The sequence below is a fragment of the Archocentrus centrarchus genome, chromosome 5, assembly GCF_007364275.1.
Source record: "Archocentrus centrarchus isolate MPI-CPG fArcCen1 chromosome 5, fArcCen1, whole genome shotgun sequence".
Lineage (NCBI taxonomy): Eukaryota > Metazoa > Chordata > Actinopteri > Cichliformes > Cichlidae > Archocentrus > Archocentrus centrarchus.
The window spans coordinates 25,290,410-25,316,372 of record NC_044350.1 but is presented as its reverse complement, the minus strand read 5'-3'; the positions used below and the strand labels follow the sequence as shown (position 1 = coordinate 25,316,372).

General features: G+C 40.0%; 1 protein-coding gene across 1 annotated transcript in view; it reads left to right on the top strand.

Moving 5' to 3' along the window:
* Positions 1 to 7,517: 7,517 nt before the first annotated feature.
* The window catches only part of ppp1r16b (protein phosphatase 1, regulatory subunit 16B), a 92,611-nt gene continuing 74,165 nt past the window's right edge, over positions 7,518 to 25,963 (top strand). The window contains exon 1 of the mRNA XM_030729916.1: positions 7,518 to 7,654. The gene's annotated coding sequence lies outside the window, so the exon portion shown is untranslated. The remainder of the gene's footprint in view (positions 7,655 to 25,963) is intronic.

The window sequence follows — 25,963 nt, the reverse complement described above, 5'->3', positions numbered from 1 at the left end:
AGAATGATGCATGCGCAGTGTTTGACAATAAACACTAAATCTGAATTTCAAGGCGTGTACATATGAACATGATTTTGTGACATAATGACTAGTTTGGAAATCTAACTTGTCAGTGAAGGGGGAGATGTCTTGTATGAAGCACTGTTGTGTATTTATACTGTCAGTTGCTATAGTGGGATTTTAAAGCTTGAGCTTTAGGGCCATATTGTGAAACACTCTGTATGCTGAAGTTATTGATCATTCTGCCATTTATATTTTTGCTGCCATACAAAGGTTAGTTGACACACTTCAGTGCACCTATCATGATAGGGATGAGATGTGATTGGTAATCAATTAAATCTAATTCAATCATACTCACACAGCCCTTACGCACACTGTTTTTACTGTCTGAAACGGGCCTGGTTAATTAAAGTTGTTTTAAAAACTGCCTTGGCTTCACATGTTTTGTGGACATTTCTCTAAGCTATTTATCTGTTTAATGTGACTAAATAAACAATAATCAAATTTTAAAAAGCTGGATATACCTAACCTTTGCAGGTTAGGTATGTTCAAAGGTGCTAACAGTCTGTGGCTGTAAGGAAATAAAAGACTAAATCATCTTAGGTTTATAAAAGATCATCATTTATGGTCAAAAATTGACCTTCTTCCAGTGATGCAAGAAGCCTACAGATGTAAGCGCTGCTACGTGTGTATTCAAGATCCTACTGAAATTAAATAAGAAACATATGGAGTGGGACGGTAGTGTGGTGCGGTTGCTATGATCACCTCATAACAAGAAGGTACTTGGTTTAAATCCAGTCTGGGGCCTGTCTGCATGGGTTGTTACCAGGTGCTTCTGCTTCCTCACACAGTCCAAAGTCAGCAATAGGTTAAGTTAACTGGGGGATTCTAAATTGACTTCAGGTGTGAATGTAAGCATAAATGGTTGTCTGTCACTATGTGCTATCCCAGCAACCTGTCCTATTGTGTTATCCTGCCTTTTGCCCTATAACAGATGGGATAGACTCCAGCACCACCAGCATCCTTGAACTGGATACATGGAAGAAAATGGATGGTTTAAGGTTTGAAAAACCACTGTTCCTTTTGGCAGACTGCTTGAGGTATATGACCAGACAAAGACATGAGACAAGGGAGAGAGAAAAGACATGTACAGAAAGCATACGTGCAAATAAAAAGTGACTGTTTAATATGCAGTGGAGCAGAATAGCCCTTCTGTGTTATACCAGTATGTATTATATTATTTTGGTGGCATGGTATTGCTGTGGTTAGTACTGTTGCCTCACAGCTAGCAGAAGTAAAACCACTATTAACCAATATTACAATTAATTATATTCTGTTGTCCAAGTGAAACAAAAGCAAGTAGTTCTTGTAGTCTAAAACAGATCACAGTTCAATTAAAAAAAAACAAATCCTCAAGCTTGTAACTGTAGCAGTTGGATAAATCTGGTGAAAGGTTTAACATGTGCACTTGAAATGTGTGGAGCTTTAAAGCAGTACTAGGAATATTCACATAAAGTACAAGTTTCGAAAAGTATGTGGAGAACTTGAGTAGTGTTGTTGAACTGCACTGGTCGTTTCTATTGTATGGGAATGAGTCATCATGCATGTATACTGTCTTTGTTTATGTTCTGTTCTGCACAAACAGAAACATATTAACTAATTAAAAAGAAAAGCAATAGCTTGAGAAATATTACATCCACTTCAGTACTCAGCCCTGTTCACTCTATTGTAAACCACATGAGGCAGCTCAGTGATATATGCTGCAGCAGCCTGCTAGAAAGGACAGGGTGTGAATGCATAAGTTACATTATGATTCATATACAATTGATTGAAAAAAATTAAGTGGTTGATAATAAGAGCGTACTCCATCTTCACTGATGTATTAATATCTTAATGGGGGAGTTAACAATATGGACTCATTGCTCGTGGCAGCTTCTTGGCGCAGATCCAGTCTTCAAAACAGAGAAAGAAGACAAAGATATGGAGATACATAAAAGAGAGGGTGGATCACTGCTGGACTGAAAGACGTGCTGTGTACTGATTTATAATGCAGTTTTAATAGCATCACACAAAGAAAAATGATCTTTCCCAAGATGCTCCTTCAAGAGGAGTTCAGGCATAGCACTGGGTATTTTCTGTGGGCCTTCTGGTTTCATTAGTCAAACAGTTTGTCTTTTTGTCCTCTGCCTGCTATGAAACCAATGATGATGGAGAGCTTCTGACTTCAAATTTGCTTTCAAATCCATTGCTTAATGATCAGATTCATCATTTTTTGAACACATCTCAATAAGCAGCTCCACGCTCTCCTCAACCAGGGTAAAGAAATCAGTTCCACGATATGACTCTCATGTCTGTCCGCTGGACATAAAGCTGGAGCCAGAAGCTGTTTAGCCTAGCTTAGCATGAAGACTTAAAAAAAAAAAAAAAAGAGGAAAACAGCCTCTTTCTCTGCTGATACTTGTGGACTTTGTTTTGTTGGTTATCAACAAAACAACTACCTTTTTCTGCTCCTTGGGAAAAAAGTGGGCCAAGTGCAAATCCATTAAATATGTAAAGAGTAAAGTCTTAAGCCTGCACACCATTTAGAGCTACCATGGGACCAGGAAGATTGGGGTTAAGAGGTAAAAGGGGAGTATGTAGGTTTGAACAAATCAGCCATTGCTGACCCAGATTCTCAGCTCACAGTGTGCGTGTTGTTAACACTTTTATAGTTTACATAAAGTCTTTTGATTATTGTGTTTCCTAAGATGCAGATCAGGCAAATTTGTAAATGTCTTTTAGCTGTTCTTCCTTAAACACTAAGATCATTTTTCATCTAGTGAAACATGCAGGTGAAATAATAAAACTTTTCTTGACAGTACTGTCCCCAGAAGCTTCTTGGGTAGCAATAGTAATGGAATCATTGGATGATTAATAATTTAAAGGCGAAAAGAAAAGGCAATCCATTTACCTTCTCAGACAGCTTAAGGAATCCAGTCTGCCTGTGGATACTGAAGAACTTATAATCTAACTGTCCTAACAGGGGGCATTTGGCATGGGGACTGATCACGCAGGGGCTCAAGAGCCTGGCACTGACTGGTGTGCCTTCAGGTCTACACTACTCACTGAGCACAATATATGTCATTAGTGCAGGTCATCACCAGGGTATCAAAAAGTCAGCATATCCTCTTTGAGCACATTGTTATATTAAAGGTAAATGTAATCATTTCAAGGGTCTGTGGTTCAATAAAATCATACTTGTTGCAAATTCAATGTAATTTCTTTCACTGACCATTGTGTGTATAACATTTTGTCATGTTAATTCTGCTACTCTAATTTGATCATGCATATTCACACATTTTTAAAATAGAAAGATTTCGTTCTTTCACAAATTCCTTTGTTTTGTTAATTTTATTTTTTTTTACATTTTCCCACAAATCGTACACAGCAGCGATGGATTAAGAATGGATTCACATATTTGTGAAAGGCCTCCTTTCATACATTGACTCTCATTAAAAAAAAGAGTTTGCCTGGAAAAGAGTGATCGCTGCAGTTGCCTCGCTGTCGCTGAGAATGAGAAAGGATCCTCAGTGATGCACGACCCATGTTTCTCAGTAAATTTTAAGCACAGCTCCAAACGACACAGTTCGGTGAAACTGCAATGAACTTAATGTGGCTGCATAATGACAAAAAAATGGTTTGCCATAAATTTAGTGATGGATTCCAAACATTTCAAATGTGACATTTAAGCGTTTTCTAATTGCAAATGTGCTGTTTAGTAAATCAGACAGTGTTGTCCTGCTATATTGTGGGCCTTTATATACACATTTTTCCATGAAAAATGTTTTGCCTTGTCAGGGTGTACTTGCCTGAGAACATAATAATTCAAAATGGGCACATTTTTGTTTAAGGTTTGAAAAACCACTGTTCCCTTTGGGAGACCGTTTGAGGTATATGACCAGACAAAGACATGAGACAAGGGAGAGAGAAAAGAGACGCAAACAAGCACAGAAGATACAGAAATAAAAAGAGTGACAGATGAATGGTGACTTGCTTCCGTTCTCATATGCATCACATCTCCTCTGAGGTTGGCTTTTTCAGCAGAGAGTTAAGGTGGAGCAGACAAAGCCAAGTAGTATCGTGGAACAATATACCTGCAAAACGTATATTATATAGTCTATACATTATACAACCAATATCATTCTGAAATCATGAGAGATTTTTTTCTAATACCACAAAGGGCAGATGTGCAGATATGAGAGAGAGGAAATGGCAAATATAAATGTGTTCCTAATGCTAAAAGATGGTTCATATTTCTTAATGTGGGACAGCTCAGGCTGAAATCTGGGACAATCATTAGGAGTCTCATGAAATCATACAGTAAAAAAAAACAAACTTCTCTGGTCTAAAAACAAAACCTGTTAGGCCAATGTGTAAGAATCAACAGGCAATCAAAAGACTGTGTCAAACAACAAAGTGTTAAATTATTTATTGCACATCAAATCATGAAATAATTTATTAGAATATTATGGGTTAGCATTTATATAGTGCTTTTGCAGTCTTTCTAACCACTTAAAGCACTTTAGACTATGACTCACATTTAACTATACATTCATTCAGCACTTTATTCTCTGCACTTTATCTAGCTCAAAGCCACAGGCAGTTTAGAATCACCAGCTAACCATATGTGCACATCTGTGCCACCCAATATTATATGGTGAACAAAACGCAGGATCTATGAAAAGTTGATTCGAAGGATATACGAGGTGGAGCCGCACTTTGAGTTTAGTTTTCTGTCTATCTGTCTGTCTGCCTGCCTGCCACCCACCAGATAAATACTCAGTATATCAGGATGAATATCCGTGTTTATCTGATTTGTTTTGCGTACATTCATGTGCTTAAATATCCCCTATCTAAGAATGTCCTCCAAAGCACATTTTCCAAAGAGGAACAGTAGAAAAAAAGGACTAAAATAAAATTTATTATAATACATTAGAATACATTAATTATCATATCAGCTTAATTTATGAAATATTTGCTGTTTGTTTGCTGTGATTTACCTGTTGCCTGTCAGTATCAAGCCAAACTGGACTCACCGCAGTTGACTGGCTGCACAGTTTACAGCTGTTCTAACACATTCCTGACCTCACAGGTGCAACTTCCTGTTTGACGATTGCCCCTGTTTATAGAGCCATCTGTGTAAAGTCAAGTAGATTCATGACTAATCTTGACACCCCGTGTATGTGACAACAATCCCATTCATTAGCATGTTAGAACAAAATACAGAGACCATTAAAACATGTAACAAATTAAAACAAATTCAGTGACCTCACTCAAAAATTGCAGTCAACTGTCCCAGTGTGCAGTGAGTTCAGTTCATCTACTTTCTGCACCCCGTTTGTCATCATTGTATTTGTATTGCAATTGTATTGCAATAATAAATTTATAGCAGCTTTCAAAACAAAGTTACAAAGTGCTTCACAGAACAAGATCTGAAACAGACAACAAATAAAAGATTTAAGAAGAGATTAAAGTGAAACAAGAACTAAGGTAAAGGAATACTGGCAGCACAAAAGGATAAAGGGGAGAAATAAAGACAATTCAAAATGGAAAAACTGGTAAATAAAAAGCAAATCTAAAAATTGATGGCCAGCAGAGCCCTGGCTGAGAACCTCAGATTATGACCAGGAGCATACAATGACAGAAGAGTTGAGATATACTTTGATGCGAGCCCACAGCAGGCCATAAAGGTCAACAATAAAATCATAAAACCAGTTTTAAAAGTAATAGGTAACCACTGAAGGGAAGCTAAAATAGGAGGGATGTGTTCTGCTTTTTTGGTTTAAATAAGAAGTTTGGCTGCTGCATTTTTGACCATCAAATATCTAAGACAGTTTTTTTTTTTTTTTGCTTCTAGCTGCTCCTTTTAAGGGTCACCACAGCAGCTCATCTGCCTCCATCTCACCTTATCCCTAGCATCCTCTTCTGTCACACCAACCCTCTGCACGTCCACCTTCACGACATCCATGAATCTTCTTTTTGTCATTGCCATCATCTCTGAACCATTCATCATACCACATCTCACTACTGTCGTAAACCTTCCTTTGCACTCTTGCCACAATCCTTCTGTCACAAATCACACCAATATTCATCTCCACCCACTTCACCCACCGCAGGGCTCTGCGGTGTCTTCTTCACTTCTCTTATAATCTGTTGCTGTGATTGCTTGAGCCCAGGTATTTAAACTTGTCTACCTTCGCTACCTCTGCTCTTTGCATCTTCACTGTTACACCTGTCTCCTCATTAGCCACACGTATTCTGTCTCGCTTCCACTGACTTTCATTCCTCTTCTCTCCAGAGTACACCTCCACCTCTCCAGAGTACACCTCCACCTGCTCCCTACTCTCACTACAGATCACAATGTCGTCTGCAAATACCATAGTCCACCGATTCTTGCCTTCTGTCCCATCTGTCAACCTGTCCATCACCACTGTAAACAAGAAGGGGCTCAGAGCAGATCCCTGATGTTATCCCACCCCCACCTTGAACCCATCTGTCACTCCTATTGCACACCTCCCCGCTGTTTCGCTGTCCTCATACATGCCCTGCACCACCCTCAAATACTTCTCTGCTACTCCTGACTTTCTCATGCAGTACCGCATGTCCTCTCTTGGCACCCTATCACATGCTTTCTCTAGATCCACATGGTGCAAACCCTTCAGACCTTTTCTATACTTCCCCATCAACACTCCCAAAGCAAAAATCGGAAATGTTGTGCTTTTTTCACAGCATGAAGCCATACTGCTGCTCACTGCGAGTCACCTTTCTTCATATACAGCACCGGAAGTGGTCTTGTTCGGCTTCTGCATTGGGCCTATATACGTAACCGAAAAACCCCTCTCAACCCTACACCGTAGCCTACAACATAACCTACGACGTAACCTGACGTGCACCTCTGGAGAAATTTAACTACACGTCAGGTCAACGCAGCCTGCAGGGATTGTGATTACTGTGTAGGGCTCAGAGTGGATTTCCAGTTATGTATGATGGAACTCTCTCCATTTATCCAGGCTTAGGACTGGCACTGGAAGTTCACTGGATTGTGGCCCCCCTGTGGCTGTTTTTTTTTTGCATTTTCTATAACTGTGGCTACATTTCTCTATGAGCTTGCTATCAGTGTATGGTTGGTTACAAGTCCAGTCCATATGCTCCTGGTTGTTCACCTCACTTATGAGATCTGAAAACCATCTTTGGAACTGTCCCTTTTACTTGGACACAGATATTAAGACCCCCCCCCCCCCAAAAAAAAGACTTTTGGTTTCTAAAGGTGAAAAAGGTCTCTGAGGGGGACCACTTTGTGTACCACTGGCATCCGCTGTGGCTGCGTCTGCGCTTCAGTCTCCACCTCCCTCTTAGCGCCGCCCTCGAGGAGTGACTTGGTGTTGAAGTAGGGGGAGAGAGAGAGATGAGAGAGAGAGAGAGAGAGAGAGCGGGGGGGACTGTGCAGACTCATATACACACTCACACACACACACAAACGGAGGCATACACGCAGGGCTCTTCACGTCAGCTCTGCTGTGGCTTTACTAACGGGACAAGTTTAAACCTCCTGGATATCACTGTAGGCTCTCTGCTCTCCTCTCTGCTCAATGTGAACATCTCGACCCACTCTGAGGTGAGTGCAAACATCTACACATGTTGCCAGTTTTCTTTTCAAATTCGGGTGTGTTTGCTGTGAACCGCTTGAAACTAAACCAGAGGAGAGAAGAGGGGATTTTTTTTTCTCCTGTAGAGGAAAAGGGGCAGTAGACAGACAGGCAGGAGGAGAGGCATGTCCGGCTCTTGCTGGAGCACTTCGAGCTAGCTCACTTTACCGCCTTTAATGGGTCACCAAACGCTTCAGTAAGCTGTGATTAAACCGGTGAAAACCGTCGTTTCCGCTGCTGGCGCCAGTAAACACAGCTACACGGGTTGAGATTAGCAGAGCGGCTTTAACATCTCCTCATGGATGTTGGTGTAACAGTGCTGCAGTGATACACATGGTCCCCCCCCCACCAAAAAAAAAAAAATATATATATATATATGAGCACTCCAGCGTTTCTGGTTTACTTTGGGAGTGCTCGCTGGCTGACACCAGCACTGTTTGCAGCGAGTGAAGCTGCAGATGTTTATTTTGCTTTTACTTTGTGAGTTTGCGTCCCGCACGCCGAGGCTGTGGGGACTGATGTTCGGGCTTTGATACCGAGGTCTTCATGGGCGGAGCAGCGTCTTCTTAACTTTGAAATGGGAACGCATATAATTTCCGCTTTATTGTGAGTGCTCATTTATTCCTCCCTTTTTTACGTGAAGTGATTAATCTTATGTTTTATTTAAAAATAAATTATTACAGTAAACATATTAAAAACAACCCCCCCCCCCCCCCCCCCGCAGTCTCAAATTAATGTGTTCAAACTGCCCATTTTGTCCAGCTAACAGCACAAAAGCCTGCAAAGACTACCCAGCAAATGCCAAAATCAGCTAACAGCCCCACCTCTTAGACATTCAAAATACACTGACATAAAATCACTTTGAGAAGCTGTAACTAGCAATACCTGGCAAGGCTGCAACTAACAGTTATTTTCATTGCTGATTGAGTTGTTAATTACTTTAGACCAAATCAACTAATGGATAAAGTGTCCTTCACATTTTTTAACACACAGGTGGCACACACAGGTTTTTATTTTGTAGGAACACTTGTCCGAACCCTCAAAACACTGCCTTTATTATAATGCAGCAAAACCCAAATCCCTAAATTTGACTGACAGTCCAAAAGCCTAAAGAGATTTACTTCACAATGGCACAAAACAGGAATTCTCATGTAAGCAGCTTTAACCAGTAAATATGTTGGCTTTTTTTTTTTAAACATAAGTGTATAAAATGTTAAACAGATGATCAAAATAGCTGCTATTTTTGTTTCGTGATGACAACCAATTCTAAGCTTGCTACAATGCAGATCAGGCCACATTAAACAGATGTTTGACCCCTAGTACTGTGATGACATCAGTGGTGTCCTAATGTGCTGCTTCCATGTTTGCATATCGATGTGCACCAAACATCATCAGCGGTGTTCGTCTCAGTTTGTGCCAGATGCACTCGTTGTTACGACAGGTGGGCTCCTTCCCTGGCTGAGTTGGCCTTTAAATCTTTGATGTGCGGAGACATCCTGAACGTGTTCCCCTGCCGTTCCTCTCAGCATCTGCACCGGCTATTGGTTCATGTTAGAGAGGTGGTTCAAGCTGCTGTCCTGTGTGTTTGTCCACTGTACGTAAATGCAACAACATAAGAGCGATGAAGCGTATCTTTACATGCAAACACTTGAATCTGGACTCCTGCAGGTGTGCGTCACAAACAGGAGTCCAGTTTTTCTGCTGCTAAATGTACTGTGCCATGATTATGCACATTGTAGTGCAAGTTAGTGCCTAACCAGATAGTGTTTGGTTACGGCCAACCTGTGTTGCTCACATGTGGAGCTCTGTGTGCACACGAAGACGTGCAAAGCAAACAAGCAGACACCTTAGTCTAAACGCTGAAACTGACCACGCTTGGTCAGCTGTACCTGCTGAGCTCACTCGGAGACAGGGTGCAGATGCAAACTATAGTAAACATAAGGGTGCACTGCATCACTGTGAGCAGGAAAGCCCCAGGATGGATCAGAAAAAAGGGCAGTTAGACAGCATTACTCTGCCAAGGTTTAAAATGGCCTCCATGCTGCAGTTTAGTTTCCAGATTAGTTTGAGAACATCAATTTTTCTTATTTTTATTTGTGAATGTATGGCACGACTCCAAAAGTTGATTACTTCTAAATTGGGTCATCTTAGATTTGTATTAAAATTGTATCAATCTATAATGTTTTGAGTAATAATGATCGTGATCAAACAGAAATTCAATCAATCACATCCTTGGCAGAAGTAGCAACACAAGTTTTGCAAAGAAGACTGTAGACCCTTGAATATGATGATGATGTCCCTGATGTCTTTTTCTTCCATCAGTTGTTATTTTCCTGTAATGGCAGATGCCATCCTATCAGTTGCAGATTAAAGGTCAAACCTCCAGAAAGTGTGTAATAGGGGTGCTTTAATGTCGTGGTTTAATTGACACGGCATAGTATGGGGATATTTTGTGTAGTGATATTGAATTGGTACACCAAATATTGATATTCTATTAAATACATTAAAATACTCTGGGAATACTATGAACAAGAGGGCTCATCTCATGCACTACCGTCCTGAGATAACATTAGCTGAGCAAACTTAGATTAAATGGACTCAACCGAAAAACCATCCAACACTGGACACACTTAGCTTGAGAAAGCTACCTGCTAATTCAAAGCTAGCTAATGGCTCAGTCACACAAGTAAAAATAGGATAGCAACCTCCATCTACAAAACATTGTGTGCTGAACTTGTGGTGACTAAATGGTTGCCTGTACATAGTTACATGTTGCATGTAGTTGCCAACTTGACTCCATTCAATTGCAGACTGGCAACATTTATTGCAGGTTTTAGTGACAATCTAATTTTGCAGTAAAAAAATTTAAATAAATAACTGAACTGAGCGAACTTTATCGTATTGGATAAAAACAGATATTTTAAGTTTAACTTTGAGGGTATACTTTGCAGTTGAAAAATGAAGATAATTGCAGTATATGCTATTGCAAACGGTTAAAAATCGCAGTAATATTGTGTCGTGAGTATTGTGATGAACCTACTGTTTTGGCCTCGTAAATGTACTGTAACTACAAACTTTGTTTACATTGCATTAGAAAGCTGAAATTGAAACTGCCAATAATAAATTTCTGTCTCTATAGTCAGACTCATCGCAGGAGTGATATGAGTTAAAGCTGCATATTTGGTGACATTAGGCACAGTAACTGATGCCACATTTGAATGTAATACTGCGGTGTCTTCCTCCCAATATTGTTTAGCTCATGCACAAACCCACACAGGCACATTAACATGGCACTCCTCCACATTACAAACAGCAGTTATACAGAGTAATGGCAAAATTATATTCCTCTGAGTGTCTGAGTGAGTCGTCTCTGATCTCTAAGGACTCCCACTGCTATGCTTCACTACTCCCTCCTTACTGCCTCCATATATTCTCTGCAGTTTTGTGCCCTAACTGATGTTTAATTATTCCAACACGGTGATTTGACTGTTGCTCATAAAATATTGAAACAGAAGCAGCCCTGGAGGCTTGCTGAAACACTGCCCTCACTTCGTACTTAAATACGACCCGCAGTGAAACGGGGCATCAAAGCAGGTCAACACAAGCATGAAATAAAATTTCTTTTTCTCTGTATGAATTGGAAATCTGTTTCTCAGCCTCCTGCTGCTAAACATGTCTTATCTGAGCTGCGCCTGAAACCGGAGCGCTTTCTTACTATGGAAAAGCGATTATAGTAGATCAGCGTTCTGATTACAGCTAGGAACGGGCACTGACTGCTAATCTGTGGTCTTAATACTAAGACGGGCAAATTGCAGGGCAGCTATCAAACCTACTTAGAGGCCCTCTAAGTCCACAGCCTTCCTCTGATATATATTTGTTGATTTTCATTCCTGTCTTCATTTTTACTTCAAAATGGGTTTGAGTGTGAGTATTTTTATTTTGTGGTTGAGTCTAAATCACCAGTGAAGGAATGTTGGTCAGGTAAATTTGGTTTAAGTGCACTTTCACACCTATAGTTTGTTTGCTCTGGTCTAAATCTCTAGATGACTTTGTAAACTTGTAGCTTTCCCCTCTGGTATGACTTCTTTTAAGGCATGAAAAAAATAAAATAAACAAGCCAAAATAAATCAATGCAAACACATAAGAACACTATGCTCACTGATCAGAAGAGGAGAGCAAGGCATAAAGTAGGTCTTTTTTTTTGTTCTGGATTTGAAAGAGACATTGGTTCATTCTCTGCTTTTAGCTTAATTTACACATAACCTTTTTTGATTAATCTATTGGTTCACGTAAGAATAAAAATTGTCTATCACAATTTTCCAAAATTCTTTTTTGTCTGTCCAACAGTCCAAAATTTAGATACTTAATTTCCAATCTAGGAGGATTAAAGTATACTTTAATCCTTCAATACTGTGCATTTTAAGTACTGTGGTGTTTCTGCAGATATTTATCTAATTTATACAGTTCTCTGGACTGTTTCTGAAGTGGTGGGTTTCAGCTAAGTAAATACTTAAGGGATCAGTGGGAGTAGTGATGGATCCCCTGCTGACTGATGCTAGGATATCTGAACCCCCCACCCCCCACCCCACCCCGTGTGACCGCTCGCTGGGAGGATAAAACCACAAACATCAGTGCTTTGCAGAGAAGAGCTTTAGCCTCTTTAGCACCACGCAGCTCTAATCAATCTGCCCAGTGGGTGCAGGTTTGGATGCGGAGCTTTTAATTTGCAAATGGTCACCGTCCACTTAAAAGCCAGCAACTCCAAATGTGATTGTTTTCAAGATGCCACCTGAGTTAAGCCAGCATTTTCATTCAATTTTTGAAACGGCAAAGTTGACACTGTTCAGCGCTGCCGAGTTCAGCTTCAGTGAGTTGTGATGTGACTCTAAGCTGCTGATCAATAAGACAGTCGCACACCGCTGGATGTCCCAGCATGGTGACAGCAGTGTAAATGGACTGGGATTCATATATCACATTGCTCTGTGTTCTCGCAGGGCACTTTTAAACTACAAGCCCCATTCATCCATGCACACATTCATACAACACTTTTATTCTGTGCACTTTAAGCACTGTTTATCTGTTGCGTACACTCTCTAATGGATGCATCAGGGCAATTTGAGTTTCAGTATCCTCCCAAGGAGCCTTCGGCATGATGACTGTAGGAGCTGGGAATTGAACTACTACCTTCTGATTAGACCCACTCTACCTTTCTCGCTGCATTTAGTAACTTTTTTTTCCCCCTCAAAGAAAAAAAAAAAAGCTACAGAACAACACGTACCCATTTATACCGACATTACTTCTTTTCTATGAGGTCTTGCTCTCCCCGCGCAGGTACAACTCTCCTTCTGACTCTGCTCTTTCTTGCGAGTGAGCGAACAGTGAGGTTTTACCACTGACAGAGTGCATTGCATGGAAGAAAAAGTATGACACATTCTGTGATGTCCAAGCTTCTCTCAGTCATTATTGTGCATCTGCAGCCACAGTCTTCAGCTTGTTTGTGTAAGGTGATTTTTGACTCCCTGGCACCCACCCCCAGCTTGCCAGACAAAGCTTTAAATATCCACCACTGAAAGTCCAAAGCCCAACAAAATGGCATTTGGGACACTGCTGCTCTTTATAGTGAGCTTCTGAAAGGCTCATAATTGTGTTTCTAGTGACTGTCAAAGCTCAACCACACTCCCCTCACAGCGAGTCTGACAGCTTCTCATGGCTGGTTAGCTCTGACTAGCAGCTCTACGTCTCTGTCCGGGCTACATTGTAGTCCCCCGACCCTCCCTCTGTCACACACTAACCACAGGGGCTCATCTCCTACAATCATTGGTCTTGCTTCTCTGCTGTATTTTCTGAATATCATGGAGAGGGACCTGCATGACTTTGAAGAGGTATATGCCCTTAAAAAAATGAGTTGTCCATATTTTTTATAGCAGAGCTGAAGGTTATATTTTATCTTGTGTGGTGTTGTCATTAAAGCAAAAGCAACGTGTCTTTATAGGTTTTCATGCATATTGAGTGTCTTAAGGATTCAGAGTTTTTGCATCTTCTTTGGGACCACCTATTATAAATATATATGTTTCAGCTTCATTGTTTCTCTGTAAATTTTTTTTTCAGAAACAGACCGACTAACATTGTCAGTGAAGCAAGCTAGTGAAAAGGAAGTGAGCTCATAGAGTTTGAGGCTTACGCTGTGCTCAGGAAAGCATTTGACTCTGGGGGGGGATTGTAAAGGTTTTTTCCTCACATTGTTGTGTGAAGCACACTGAGCCTCTCTGGTCTTCTTTGACTTCAACATATAGGTCTTTGTATACACATGAAATTCTTGGATTTTTTATTTTTTTTTTTTGGACCCTATTGATGGTATCTAATCTATAACTTATAGAAAACACTGTATATCAGCCACTAGTGAAGACTCTGGTAAAACCTGTAAAATTGTCAGTGTTGACAGTGTAATGCTTTTATTCTGCTCTCCTGATGAGCAAAATGTCTCTTAGATTAGATGGCCACAGCTGTTGCACTTCAAAGGCAAAATTCAGCCAACACTGAAAGTGTTGTTGAAACCTTCCCTGGGTGTGTGTGTGTGTGTGTGCATGTGTGTGTGTGTACATCCCTGCTTTTTGATGGCTTGTTTTTATGAATTCTCCCTGCGCTGTTTGAGATGGTTCCTTTAATGTCTGCTTTGCTTCTCTGTCTGTGCTCTGCACCCATTGGTCTAAAATTGACCGCATGCTCTGGTGCTTGGTTGTGCCTGGTCGTGCCAAGGCTGCAGTTGCACAGTAGTTGTGTGTGTGTGCCTGCATGTGTGTGTATGACTTGTGGTTTGAGCTTTTGTGCTGTTCCTTCTGCTTAGACCTTGCATGACTGTAGATGTGTCACCAAGTTTGTCCTTTTTTGACTATGACTGTGTGCTCAAAACTCAGCACACCCGCTAGTGTTCTTAAAAATAGTGATAACTGATTCTCTTCGGCTTTGATTTAAGTGTAGGATCCCTTCAAAATGTTTGCAACTGTATCTATTTAAAAATTGATGAGTGAGCACAAGTTTATCTGAAAGCTTCCTTTTAGTAAACCTCAACAGAGACCAAGTGTTTTAAAGTATATCTGCGTCTAGACATGACGATGGTGATCTCCCACGTGCCCTTGCTGACACAGCAGTTGTGGCATTAATCTCAGAAAGGACAGAGAGTAGAGATGTACCACAGTTACAGTGACGTGGTCATTTCTCTTCTGCTGTGGTTCACATTCCCCACAGGGTTGTAATCCTCCAGCTATCAAATTACCTCCTCTAAGGATGTTATGTTTTTCTGTACTATCTGGGAGGGGGATGTGTTAAGTCATGCCAACAGATTTAAAAAATAAATTTGATATAAAAGACCAAACGTTTGACTTTAATTTCTTTTAAGTTATTTCCTGATGTTTCAAGCTATGAATTTACTATACTCTGTTCATTATCATCTACTTTACTACTTTAATGTAAAAATGGCGTGCTATTTTCATAATTATGTGGGACATAATTATGTGTATTGATGCAAATCCTTTTCTAAAATTAACAGTACAAATTTAGAGCACTGTAAACACTTTCTGGTTGAACTGTAGTGTGATGTTTATTTAAAAAAAAAAAAAAAAAAATCTAGCAATAATCAAGTCTTATAGAAATGCATCTAAGAAGTCAATAGTGACGCTTTGAAAAAAGTATTTTGGTTAAAACCAAAGTTGAGTTACTTCTGTCTCACCTTCTCCTGAACCTGCTAATTTGCTTTCCTACTTTTATAACTTTTGTTCCAGTCTGTGGTATGTTTATATTATTCACTCCTTTTCAGAGGCTTTTACCTTCCTTTTTTGTCTCAATGGAGTAAGAAATAGTGCTCACCAATAAATCATATTTTTTATCTTCTTCTGCTATGCATATTAACAACTGAAATATATTCCTACCAGCCAACTGCCACATCCTCCAGCTCTTCTGGGGAATACCAAGGTGCTCCCAAGCCAGCCAGTGAGAGCCTTCTTGGGAATACCAAGCCAGGACATGGTAGAGAACTACAGAACATTCCCTCTAGCATGTCCTGGCTCTACCTTGGGGTTGCCTCTCAGTAGTACATACGTGAAACACCTCACCTAGAAGGCATCCAGTAGACATCCTCATGAGATGGCTGAACTACTTTAACTGGCTCCTTTCAGTATGGAGGAGTAGCAGCTGTACTGAGTCCCTCCTGATCAACCGAGCTCTATCACCCTTTTTCTAAGGGTGAGCTCAGATACCCATTAAGGGAAACATACTTATTCTGCTTCTATTGGCAAACGTATTTATTCTGTCACTACAAACAGCTCGTGGCCATAGATGAGGGTGGGAATATTAGCTGACCGATACACTGACAACCTCACCTTTGTGCTCAGAGGTTCTGCTTCTGAAATATCACTTATAAAAAAATGTTTTTACTTTATTTTTCATTTTTCACTTGTTCTTGTGAGAGATTTTCAGGTGTTTCTGACTTTGTTTCCTGTAAGATTTGCTGTTGCTGCTCTAGCAACTAAATTTAATTATACTTCATAATAAAATTGTTCCATCTTTTTTTTCTATTTTTGAAATAATCAAAATAGTAATGAAGAAGATAGCCATAACAGGTCAGCAGCAACCTCCCCCCTCCACTTTGGGAAGATTTGACAATCTTCACCCCCCCCTCACCTATGTAGCCTTAGCCCCTGTGTTTAAGAAACTTGAACTACACTTTAGTGGAAAGTGCAAAGTTGACATGACCCATAGAGCTACAACTGCAAATACACTGGGTGGAAATAAAATGGAATTATCCTTTAACAAACCCCAAATGACGCATATGCTCATTCATCTTTCACTCACGGAGGAGCATCAAATTACCCAGCAGGAAGAACAGATTGTGGAGTTCCTTTCTTTTTCTGCTATTCTGAATCTAATAAATACAGACCGATATTTGTTTTGTAAAAAAATTAAATGAGAAATCTGCACGTAAGCTCTGACTCTTGCTATGCCTGCAGTTACTGGGACAGTGCAGGCTCACTGTGCACCCATCTTGGTTTAGTAGAGGATTAGAAGTGACACTTACTGCAGGCTGGCTGACTCTAACCCTTGTTTACTCTGGCTGGGTTTTAGCCGGGGACTCAAACCGTTATTAGGCAGTGAAATGACTCAAATGCGAGACAGATATCCAGACAGGCAGAGAGGAAAATGAGCAGGAGGAAAAATTCAGCGGAGATAAAAACCTAAAAGAGAGAATATATTTCCTGAATTTGCCTGGAGATGGAGCACACTGTAGGACTCCGGGGAGGGGGTATGTAGACCCTTGAGGCCAGGGCGTGTCGTGGTCAAACCCTTTTATAAATAAACAAAAAGATTGTTCTAAAATAAACACAAATTGCTCATGTCAGTGTGGATTGACAAATAAGCCCACCCAGTATCCAGAGAGGGCAGCAGGCACTTAACATGGGCTGCTGTTGTGCAGAGACACTGCAGGTCAAGCTTTCCTTGCTTTGCCGTGAGACCTTTAGTGAGACACCCCCACACAAGAAAAATGTGGACCTGCTGAAAACGCCCATTTCAGACATGCATCCATTCAGAATTGGACTCAAGGGAAAGAGGAGCAGTGTGATGTTTTCTGAAGAAAGCTTAAAAACACCAGGTGTAAGCTCTGGATCGCCCTTTTTATATATATGTATATATATATATATATATATATATATATATATATATATATATATATATATATATATATATATATATATATATATATATATATATATATATATAGCTATAAACCTGCATGCTGTTATACTGATGTAACAGAAAGTAATGGGCTCATGTAGGCAGGTGAAATAAAAGCTGTACATTTATACTAAAGGAGCATCTCAAAGAATAAAAAGGAGCCATCACATATTAATGAAGATGACAAGCAAGTGCAGCCCACAGATGCACATAACAACAAAGCAGAGTAAGAAGAATAATTAAAGTGTTTTTTTGGATGTGGCAGGACATGAATCTTTACTGCAAAGTGCCTGCTGGTGAGAGGAGGTGAATTATACTCCTTTAAAGTTTGCCTAATGGACTGTAAGACAAGAATACAGATGACTCACACTAGATCAGAGGACTTAAGCCTCTCATGCACAGGGAACTCGCAAAAATTCTGTTAAATTAGCTGAGAAAACAAGTAGTTCACACATACTGTAGGACCTCCAGTGTATATAGAAATGACATCTTCACCTGTGTTGAATAGATTGAGATACTTTTGCATGACATACCATATGTCTTGTCTGACAGTGTAATGACAATTTTTAAATCCACCCTGTGAAGTTTTTTGACCACTTGTAGCATGACTGAGTGACTTTCATCTTTGACTGTTTGTCTCTTGTGAATGAGGCAATGGAAATTCATGCCATTAAGCTAATTGACTGTTGGTGCAAATGTACCTTCAATGTATGACCAGTAAAAGACCCCAAGCTAGCGCACTTTGGATGTAATGAGTACAGGAAATTTTCAAAAATGGCTTTACAAATATTTTATGAAGAAGGAAACGCATTTAGACGTGAAAGGCTTGGTCCATTTATTGATTTAGTGCCTTCGATTTGTATTGATTAGGAAAAGAATTGGAAGCAATTTTGATAGATTAATGGTATTTTAAAGGGTAAAAAATGCCGAACTGTCTTTAAATGCATCTTCTTGAATGTGGAGTTTCCTTTTCTGTGTTTCAAAATAGTTGTTGATAAAATAATTTCATACTTTTTATAAGTAAAAAAAAAATTTTTTTATTTTTTTTTTCCTTTTTTACCTCGCCCACTGATAGGTGGAGAGAGGCTATGTCTGCGGTCGCATTGATCTGTCGGTTAATTTAGAAAATTATGAATGGATTTTGGGGTTGTTGGGGGTGGTACAAGAAACAGTTGATTAAACTGGTCAGATCACGATCTGGATCCAGGATTTTGTGAAAGGATTCTTTATCGGGCGAGGTATGTGCTCTACTGAGTGGCCTTCTAGTTTCTTGCTTCAGAACTAGTTTCATAGACTAAATGCTTGAAGGAGAGATGTGAAAATGAGATGAATCCATGATTAATACTCAAAAGGCACTCAGTAGATCGCCTACCTCACCACCCCAAATTTTCTTTGTACTGATACTATACTACCAAAATGTAATTAATTGTTCCTTGTACCACCCCCAGCAACTCCAGAAATTTTTATTGAAATCAGTTTATTATTTTCCGAGTTATCCTGCTAACAGACAGACCAACGCAACCAAAAACAAGTCTTTCCATGTATCGGTGGGCGAGGTCATAATGATAAATTGGTTTGTTACACATCAGTTGCCTTCATTTTGGTGAATATTGCTGAATGCATACTTAACTTTTGTTTGTTTTCTATTTAAAAAAAAAAAAAAAAAAACCTATGAGAAAATGTGCTCTTCTGTGTTCTGATGGGGACCATTAATGCTTTTGTCCTCAAAGCCATGAAGGAAGATTTCCGAGAATCTTAATACAACCCCCCCCCCCCCCACCCCCCCCCCCCACCCCACCCCCGTGTTCTAATGAACACCTGCTTCTAAATAAAGCAGATAAGAATTTAAAACACATACTACCAGATTAAGGGGAGCAAAGATTGCCTCTGAAGGAGGGATGCCATAAAATTTCTCCATGCAGGAAAAATCCTGCATTTCCAAAGAGTTTTAAAAATTTTCTTCTGAATGCTGAACCTGTGCTAGGCTGCCATACTGGACACTGGGAACACAAGCTCCAGTTTAGCCAGACTTTTGAAGTCAGGGTTATGTCTGCCAAAAAGGGAGAGTGAGAAATCAGAAAGACTGACCATTTCCAGATCCTACAATGTAAAGTAGTATAGCTACTCTAAAATTATATTTAAAATTATATTTGTGTAAATATTAAAAATGAATTTGAGTCTGTCTTCTCAAGTCGAAAGCATGCTTTATACTATTATTAAGCATACAAGAAGTGAAGGATTTTTGACACACACACACACAAACATGTCGAGCTTTGCTTTCTACAATTTTTTGCATCTCCTAAATACATCAGCATTTATGGACAACTGTTGCACTTCAATGTGTCTTTGCATTGGTTATACCGTTCATGTATTCTCAGCACACCTGCTTTTAGTTTACCAGTTTATTTACATCATTACCCGTTTTTTTTTATTTTGGGTAAATGCACAATTTAGAGAAGAAAATAAGTCAGAAGTAAGAAAACTCATTTTCTAAGTTAACCACAGGAAACCTGTGAAGAGCATACAAAGTGTTTTTCTGGCTGTTATTTCCTTCCACTTTTTATTCACAACACACAAAAGAAAGAAAATGAATGGCATAAGTCAGCATGTTGGAAGATTTGAGCGAGAGACTTTGCCCATGCAAATTTTCATGTATCTTTTAAGTTGTTGCTTCTTGAATTTATCCCACTAAAACATTGTGCGCCTCCATGATTCAGCAGAAAGGCGAACAAATGAAGGCATCAGATCATTTCAGCTGGTGGTTTAGTGCCAGTTTAGGTGCAGTATTGGATGCCTGTTGGAGGAATAACTGGTGATATCTGCATCCTTCCTCAGAGAAGGCTGTCAGAAATCCAGTGGCAGAATGAGGTCTAACACGTCTTGCCCTGTTTCAACTTCTTTAAATGTTAAGATGAAGTACATGTAGCACTGTTTGTTGGTAATTCAGTTGATGTATTAAATATGCACTCACCAGGTTGGACCCCTTTTACCTTCAGAACGGCCTTAATTCTTCATGGCATGGATTCAACAAGGTGCTGGAAACATTCCACAGAGGATTTGGTCCGTATTGACATCATAACATTTTTTCAGTTTTTTTTGGTGAGTCCATGCCAATTGTGGCCTCGGTTTCCTGTTCTTAGCCGACACGAGTGGCACCAATGTGCTCCTCTGCTGCTTCAAGGTTCGATGTACTGTGTGTTCAGAGATGCTCTTCTGCGTACCTTGGTTGTAGCGAGTGGCTATTTGGATTCATCTGCCCTCCGGAATCAACAAGACATTTTTGTCCAGAATATTGGCTATTTTCTCTTTTTTTGGACCATTCTCTGTAAACCCTGGAGATTGTTGTGTGGAAAAATCCCAGTAGATCAGCAATTTAGGAAATACTCAGACCAGCCTGTCTTGAACCAGTAATGCAGTGCTCAAAGCCTCATTCTGCTGCTCAGTTTGAACTTCAGTTGGTTGTCTTGACCATGTCTAAAGGTTCTGCGGGCTGCTTCCTTATTTGCAAGGGGTCGCAACGGGAGATGGATTTGTTTTATGTCAAATACCTTTCCTGACACAACAGTTCTGGGGATTTGTGTCTTTCTCTTGGTCATCAACTGGGGATCTTTTGCATGTGAGGTGAAAGATGGAGGTGTGTTATGGAGCCACTCCTCTTAACCATTTCTACATGCATAAATGCACTGGTTTGCTGCAATGTGGTTAGCTAAATGGATTGCTGATGAGCAGTTGAAAAGGTGCACCTAATGAAGTGGCTGGTGAGTAAAGGACTGTTGCATTGGGGTTGTACACTGCCCTTATGATGTAGGAAATGACATTACATTTGAAAATGCAAAAGCAAAATGTTTTTTTTTTGTTTTTTTGTTCTCTTTGAAAATGATAATTTTGATAAGTTGAGTATCTTTTAAAATATTTTGTAAATGTGTGGAAAATGAATAAAAATGAGGTATAAAATTGGAACTTCCATCATCCTGAAAGTGTCATTCAGCTCCTTGTGTGAATCTACTGGTTTTAAATGCTGATAGGCACATTCTGGTTTTGTCCAGCTGCCTAAATGCAGAATTGAAGAGGGTACAACTGTGGGACTGTTGATACAGTGCTGAGCTAGCTTTTTCAGGCAGCACCATTAATTAAAATAACAAGAATTATACTCTGCATGACTGTAGCGCCAGCAGTGTTTTTGATGCAGCCATAAATATGTTGGTCAGTAGGTCCTTGTAGGATCAGGTCCTCCAGAGAAACACAGATTTACTGCAAGATTGCTGGCTCAGTATTTGCAAACACAACGTAAACGGCTTATGTTGACAAAAGCTAATGTAACTTGCATGCTTATGAGTTGAGTTGAGCTTCTTGCATCATGTTTTTTAAAGTGGGAAATTGAATTACTTTTTGGCACTAAAACAATTGGCACTAGAGAAGCGTTAATCTTCTTCTTGGCTCAGTTCTGAATAGAGCCGGTCAGTTGAGGCATCCTTTGGCACATCAGCACCTCGCGTTTGTCGATGTGCAGCGTGCTGCCTACCTCTGCCCTGGTTCGTTACGGCAAGGGAGACAATGACCCAGAATCAAGTTGACCTGAGTGCTTTAAATCAAGGCTTCACCGGAGGAAATAAATTCTCTCCCCAGCAGCACGCCCAGCGCCAACTAGGACAAGTAATCCAGACAGAATAAAAACGTCCTCTTAGAGGGCGCTGAGGGAGAGAGGGATAAAGGAGGGAAGACACAGTAGGCCAAGAATGGAAGAGAAAGACGAGCTGGATTAGAGACTGGGTGGATGGATGGATGGATGGATGGATGGATGGATGGAGAGGTACATCTCTTCAGCAGCTTAGTTTGCTTTCTTACATAAAGACAAGTTATCACAGGGGATGCCGATCAGAGCAGTCCCACAGAAATTAAAATGAATAAAACAAGCCTCTCACATTTTCTTCTTCACCTCTACAATTTGATTCCAATGTTGAGAGCTTGATATTGAACTTGATTACTTTTTAAGTGCTGATCAGCATTTGAAACATTGACTTCTTGAAACTTTGCCAGCATGTCTGATTAGATTAGCAGACTTGTTAACTCACTGTTTAGTTTGTTAGTTCTGGATTTAAATCACCAATCTTCACCAATCTTGAAGACAGTGCAAGCTTTGTAAAAAGAGAGAAGGAAGGACCTAATACTATTTGCTTCCTGGTTGTCTGTCAATGAAACATCAAGCTCAAGTTATCTGCAGTTTTTATTTATTTATTTTTTAGTTTAAACAAGCATCACGTAAATGGAGGGATGGGTGATAGCGCCTCAAAATTATATAATGATAATTCAAGGAAATTTGAGAAAATTAAACCTTTGCTGCTCTTCAAAAGGGAAAAAAAAAAAACCCTGAATGTTTTATTGGTGATTTCAGCTTGCAGACAGCAGCATTTGTTAGTGCAAACAAAGTAAAGGGCATTTTCCATCCTCCTTTTCCAATCAGCTGCTGGCATTGATGAGAGACTGCTTAATTTGAAGTGTGAATCTACTGCCACGATGCAGCAGCAGCATTATAGTGCAACAGTACGGACAAAGCAAAAGTCAAATGTAAGCAGACAACTAGCCTAGGTAGCATTTTCCTGGAAATTTTAAGTAAAAACATAACATAACTGCTTAAACACTTTGGTTTAATAGCCACTAAAATAACCTCCATGTAACCACATCAATAATTTCCATCCACCGTTTCGTTCGCCCTTCTGTCATATGGAGCGCAGCTAGCGAGTACTCCAGCGACGCTCAGTCGAGTCATCTGTTTACTTTTGGGCCCCTCATCACCAGCTGCTGTTATCACCTCATCATGTGCTGTCACATCCTGGTTGTCGGTGTGTTTTTTGCCTCAATCTGTGAAATGAGTTTGTTGTTTCCATCTTTAGCAGGAACAGTTTTCTTACATATTTTACAAAGTACTGTACTTTGTTGGAGGTTGTTGAAGTAGCTCCCTTTTTAGGTACCAAGTCAACATCAAAGGCAGACATACAGCTCTGGCTCCCTGACATTTCTGAGCTTGTATTGTTGTTGTGTGCACTAGGGAATGTAAATGCATGGTGACTTTTATATCACATAAAAGTTTGCACTGGTATTATCGCGGACAATTTGATATGGCACAGCCCTAGCTTGTTGGCAGATTTTACTCCTTTTAGACAAAGCCAGGCTAGCTGTTTTTTTTTTTTTTTTTTTGTTTTTTTTGTTTTTTTTGGCTGAGTCTTTATGTTGAGCTAAGCTGACCAGCTGCTAGATTAATGCAACTGATGATACAAACATAAGTGGCATCTCCTCTAACTGCTGACAACAGTTTAAAAAACAAAACAAAACAAAACTATTAAAAATTTGTGGGTTTTTAATTGTTTTGTATTAAAAGACTTTTAATATTCCTCCAATTAGGACATCAAAAAAGAGGTATTTTGGTAATTCATTCACACTTGTGTGGAAAAAGATATAAAATTAGCCCAAATCTGCTTATATAAAGTGTGTGTGTGTGTGTGTGTGTGTGTGTGTGTGTGTGTGTGTGTGTGTTTGTCTTCTTGCATTTCTCAAACCTTTATCAAAGGTGTTACAGCTTTTAGTCGGCTCTTTGTGGTGTTTCAGCTCACCGCTATAACCGAGAGAGAGAGAGAGACTACCTGTTTTCAGCATTTAACTCCAAACATCCATTAACATCAGAGTCTTAAACCACACGTGTTCCTGTGTAGTTCACCAGAGCCTGTTCGGTTTTCTGTTTATCTGTTTATGTACGGCAGCAGCTGCTGCCCCTCCGCTCTCTTCTGCCGCTGAGTAACAAGGTTTCCTCTTTACTCTGTTTTCAACGGAAAAAAGGAAACTGCTGTTGTTGCTACTGGGGGAGTGGAGAGTGGCGCCCAGAACATAACACAACATAAAACACGGACAGATTGGTTCATTGCATCAGAGATCATCAAAAAGTCTGTCTTTGCACCGTGTTTACTTCCACATCTGTGAGGAAATGGAAGACACAATATGTATCATGAAAACTGCAGTACTATACAGTGCCTGCCACTGCATTGAAGGTGCGATTGCGTGTGTGTGCGTGCGTTCTTGGCTCTCTAAATGCAGATGTCAGTTTGACCACATAGACTTTAGTTTGACATGGCCAGGAGTTGTGTTTCGGGTAATGAATGTATTTGTCAGAAAGGACAAGTGTCAAATCTCAGTGTAACAGTCAAAACTAACGGTTTCCTGTTTTAATTGCCGTGTGCTGTGTCATTAGACGTTTGTGCAGTGTTTTTCTTCAACACTGGCCCAGAATAATTGGTAGTGTGTGATAATGAGGCCTCTGGGGTAAAGCTTAAGTCTCTTTAAAATGCTGTCAGATGAGTTTAAAAGTCGGTGTCACTGTCTTATAATTATTAGATGATACCACCTTTTTTTTTTTTTTTTTTGGTCATCCTGTTCCATCATTAATGATAACATTGTTCTCAGCAAGTTAAGTGCTGCGATCAAAAAAAGAATCACTGCTGAAGATGCTGGAAATATGAAGAATAATACACCTTTTAAACCTCCACGGCTGCATGCAGGTTTCCGTGCTGCACAGCACTAACAACCCAGCACTGTCCAAATCAGCGATTCATGGCTGCAAGGTATCGTGGCTCGACTTTCTCCAGACTTTATCAGACATAGAAGTACCCAGTCAGCTATTGAAGTATGGCCGTTATAGACTAGTAATTTTACCGGCGTAGGAAAAAGTGACACTAGATTCTTAGAAATGGAGAGTAATAATATTAAAAAAGAGACAGTAAAGTCCAGGGTCTGTTGTATGACAGGCTTATGGAGTCTTGCAGTCTCACAGCCTTTCAGACACAACATAATGATGGGGAGCATGTGAATGCTAATGTCTGCGAGGAGCCATCTTTATTTATAAACTGACTTCCTGGTTTTAACTTTAACTGAGTTTACTGGCTGTAATTTTGTGCCCTCACACTTTAAATAAAGGATTAGTAGCTGTGTTTATTTTTGGATTTACCAAAAATTGGTTGTTATAATCCTCTGTTTTCTGCCTATATACAGTAAGCTCCCATGTCTCAGAAATGACTAAGTACAATGTTCTTATAATAGGGGGATTAAAAGAATCCTTCAAACCAAGAGGCTAATAGGCCAACAGTTTGAATGTCATCATACAACCAACAACGTGCTAGCATGGACTTGCACTTCTGTTGTGATCTCTCGTCCTGTTTATGAGGACTTTCTGTCATTCCACCTTACCTTAGATACCTCTGACATGACCACATAGTGTCACAATTTTCCCTCTTATAATAGGGCTGACAGGCTCTGTCTTGTCTTGGGGAGCAGTTGGCATTATAGCCCTTGTTCTGCTATGTAGTCTTGGTAGGCTCCGTGTTGTTTTCTTCATGACTTTATCAGTCTCGCATCATTGTGGAGGAATTTTGTCCTAGTTTTCCTTTCAGCGTGGCTTCAGTTAATTGAGGTTTGTGGGCATTTGTGTGCACAGGTCTTGTGAAGTCACGCCACAGCATTTCAATCCGATTGAGGTCTGGACTTTGACTGAGCCATTGCAACACCTC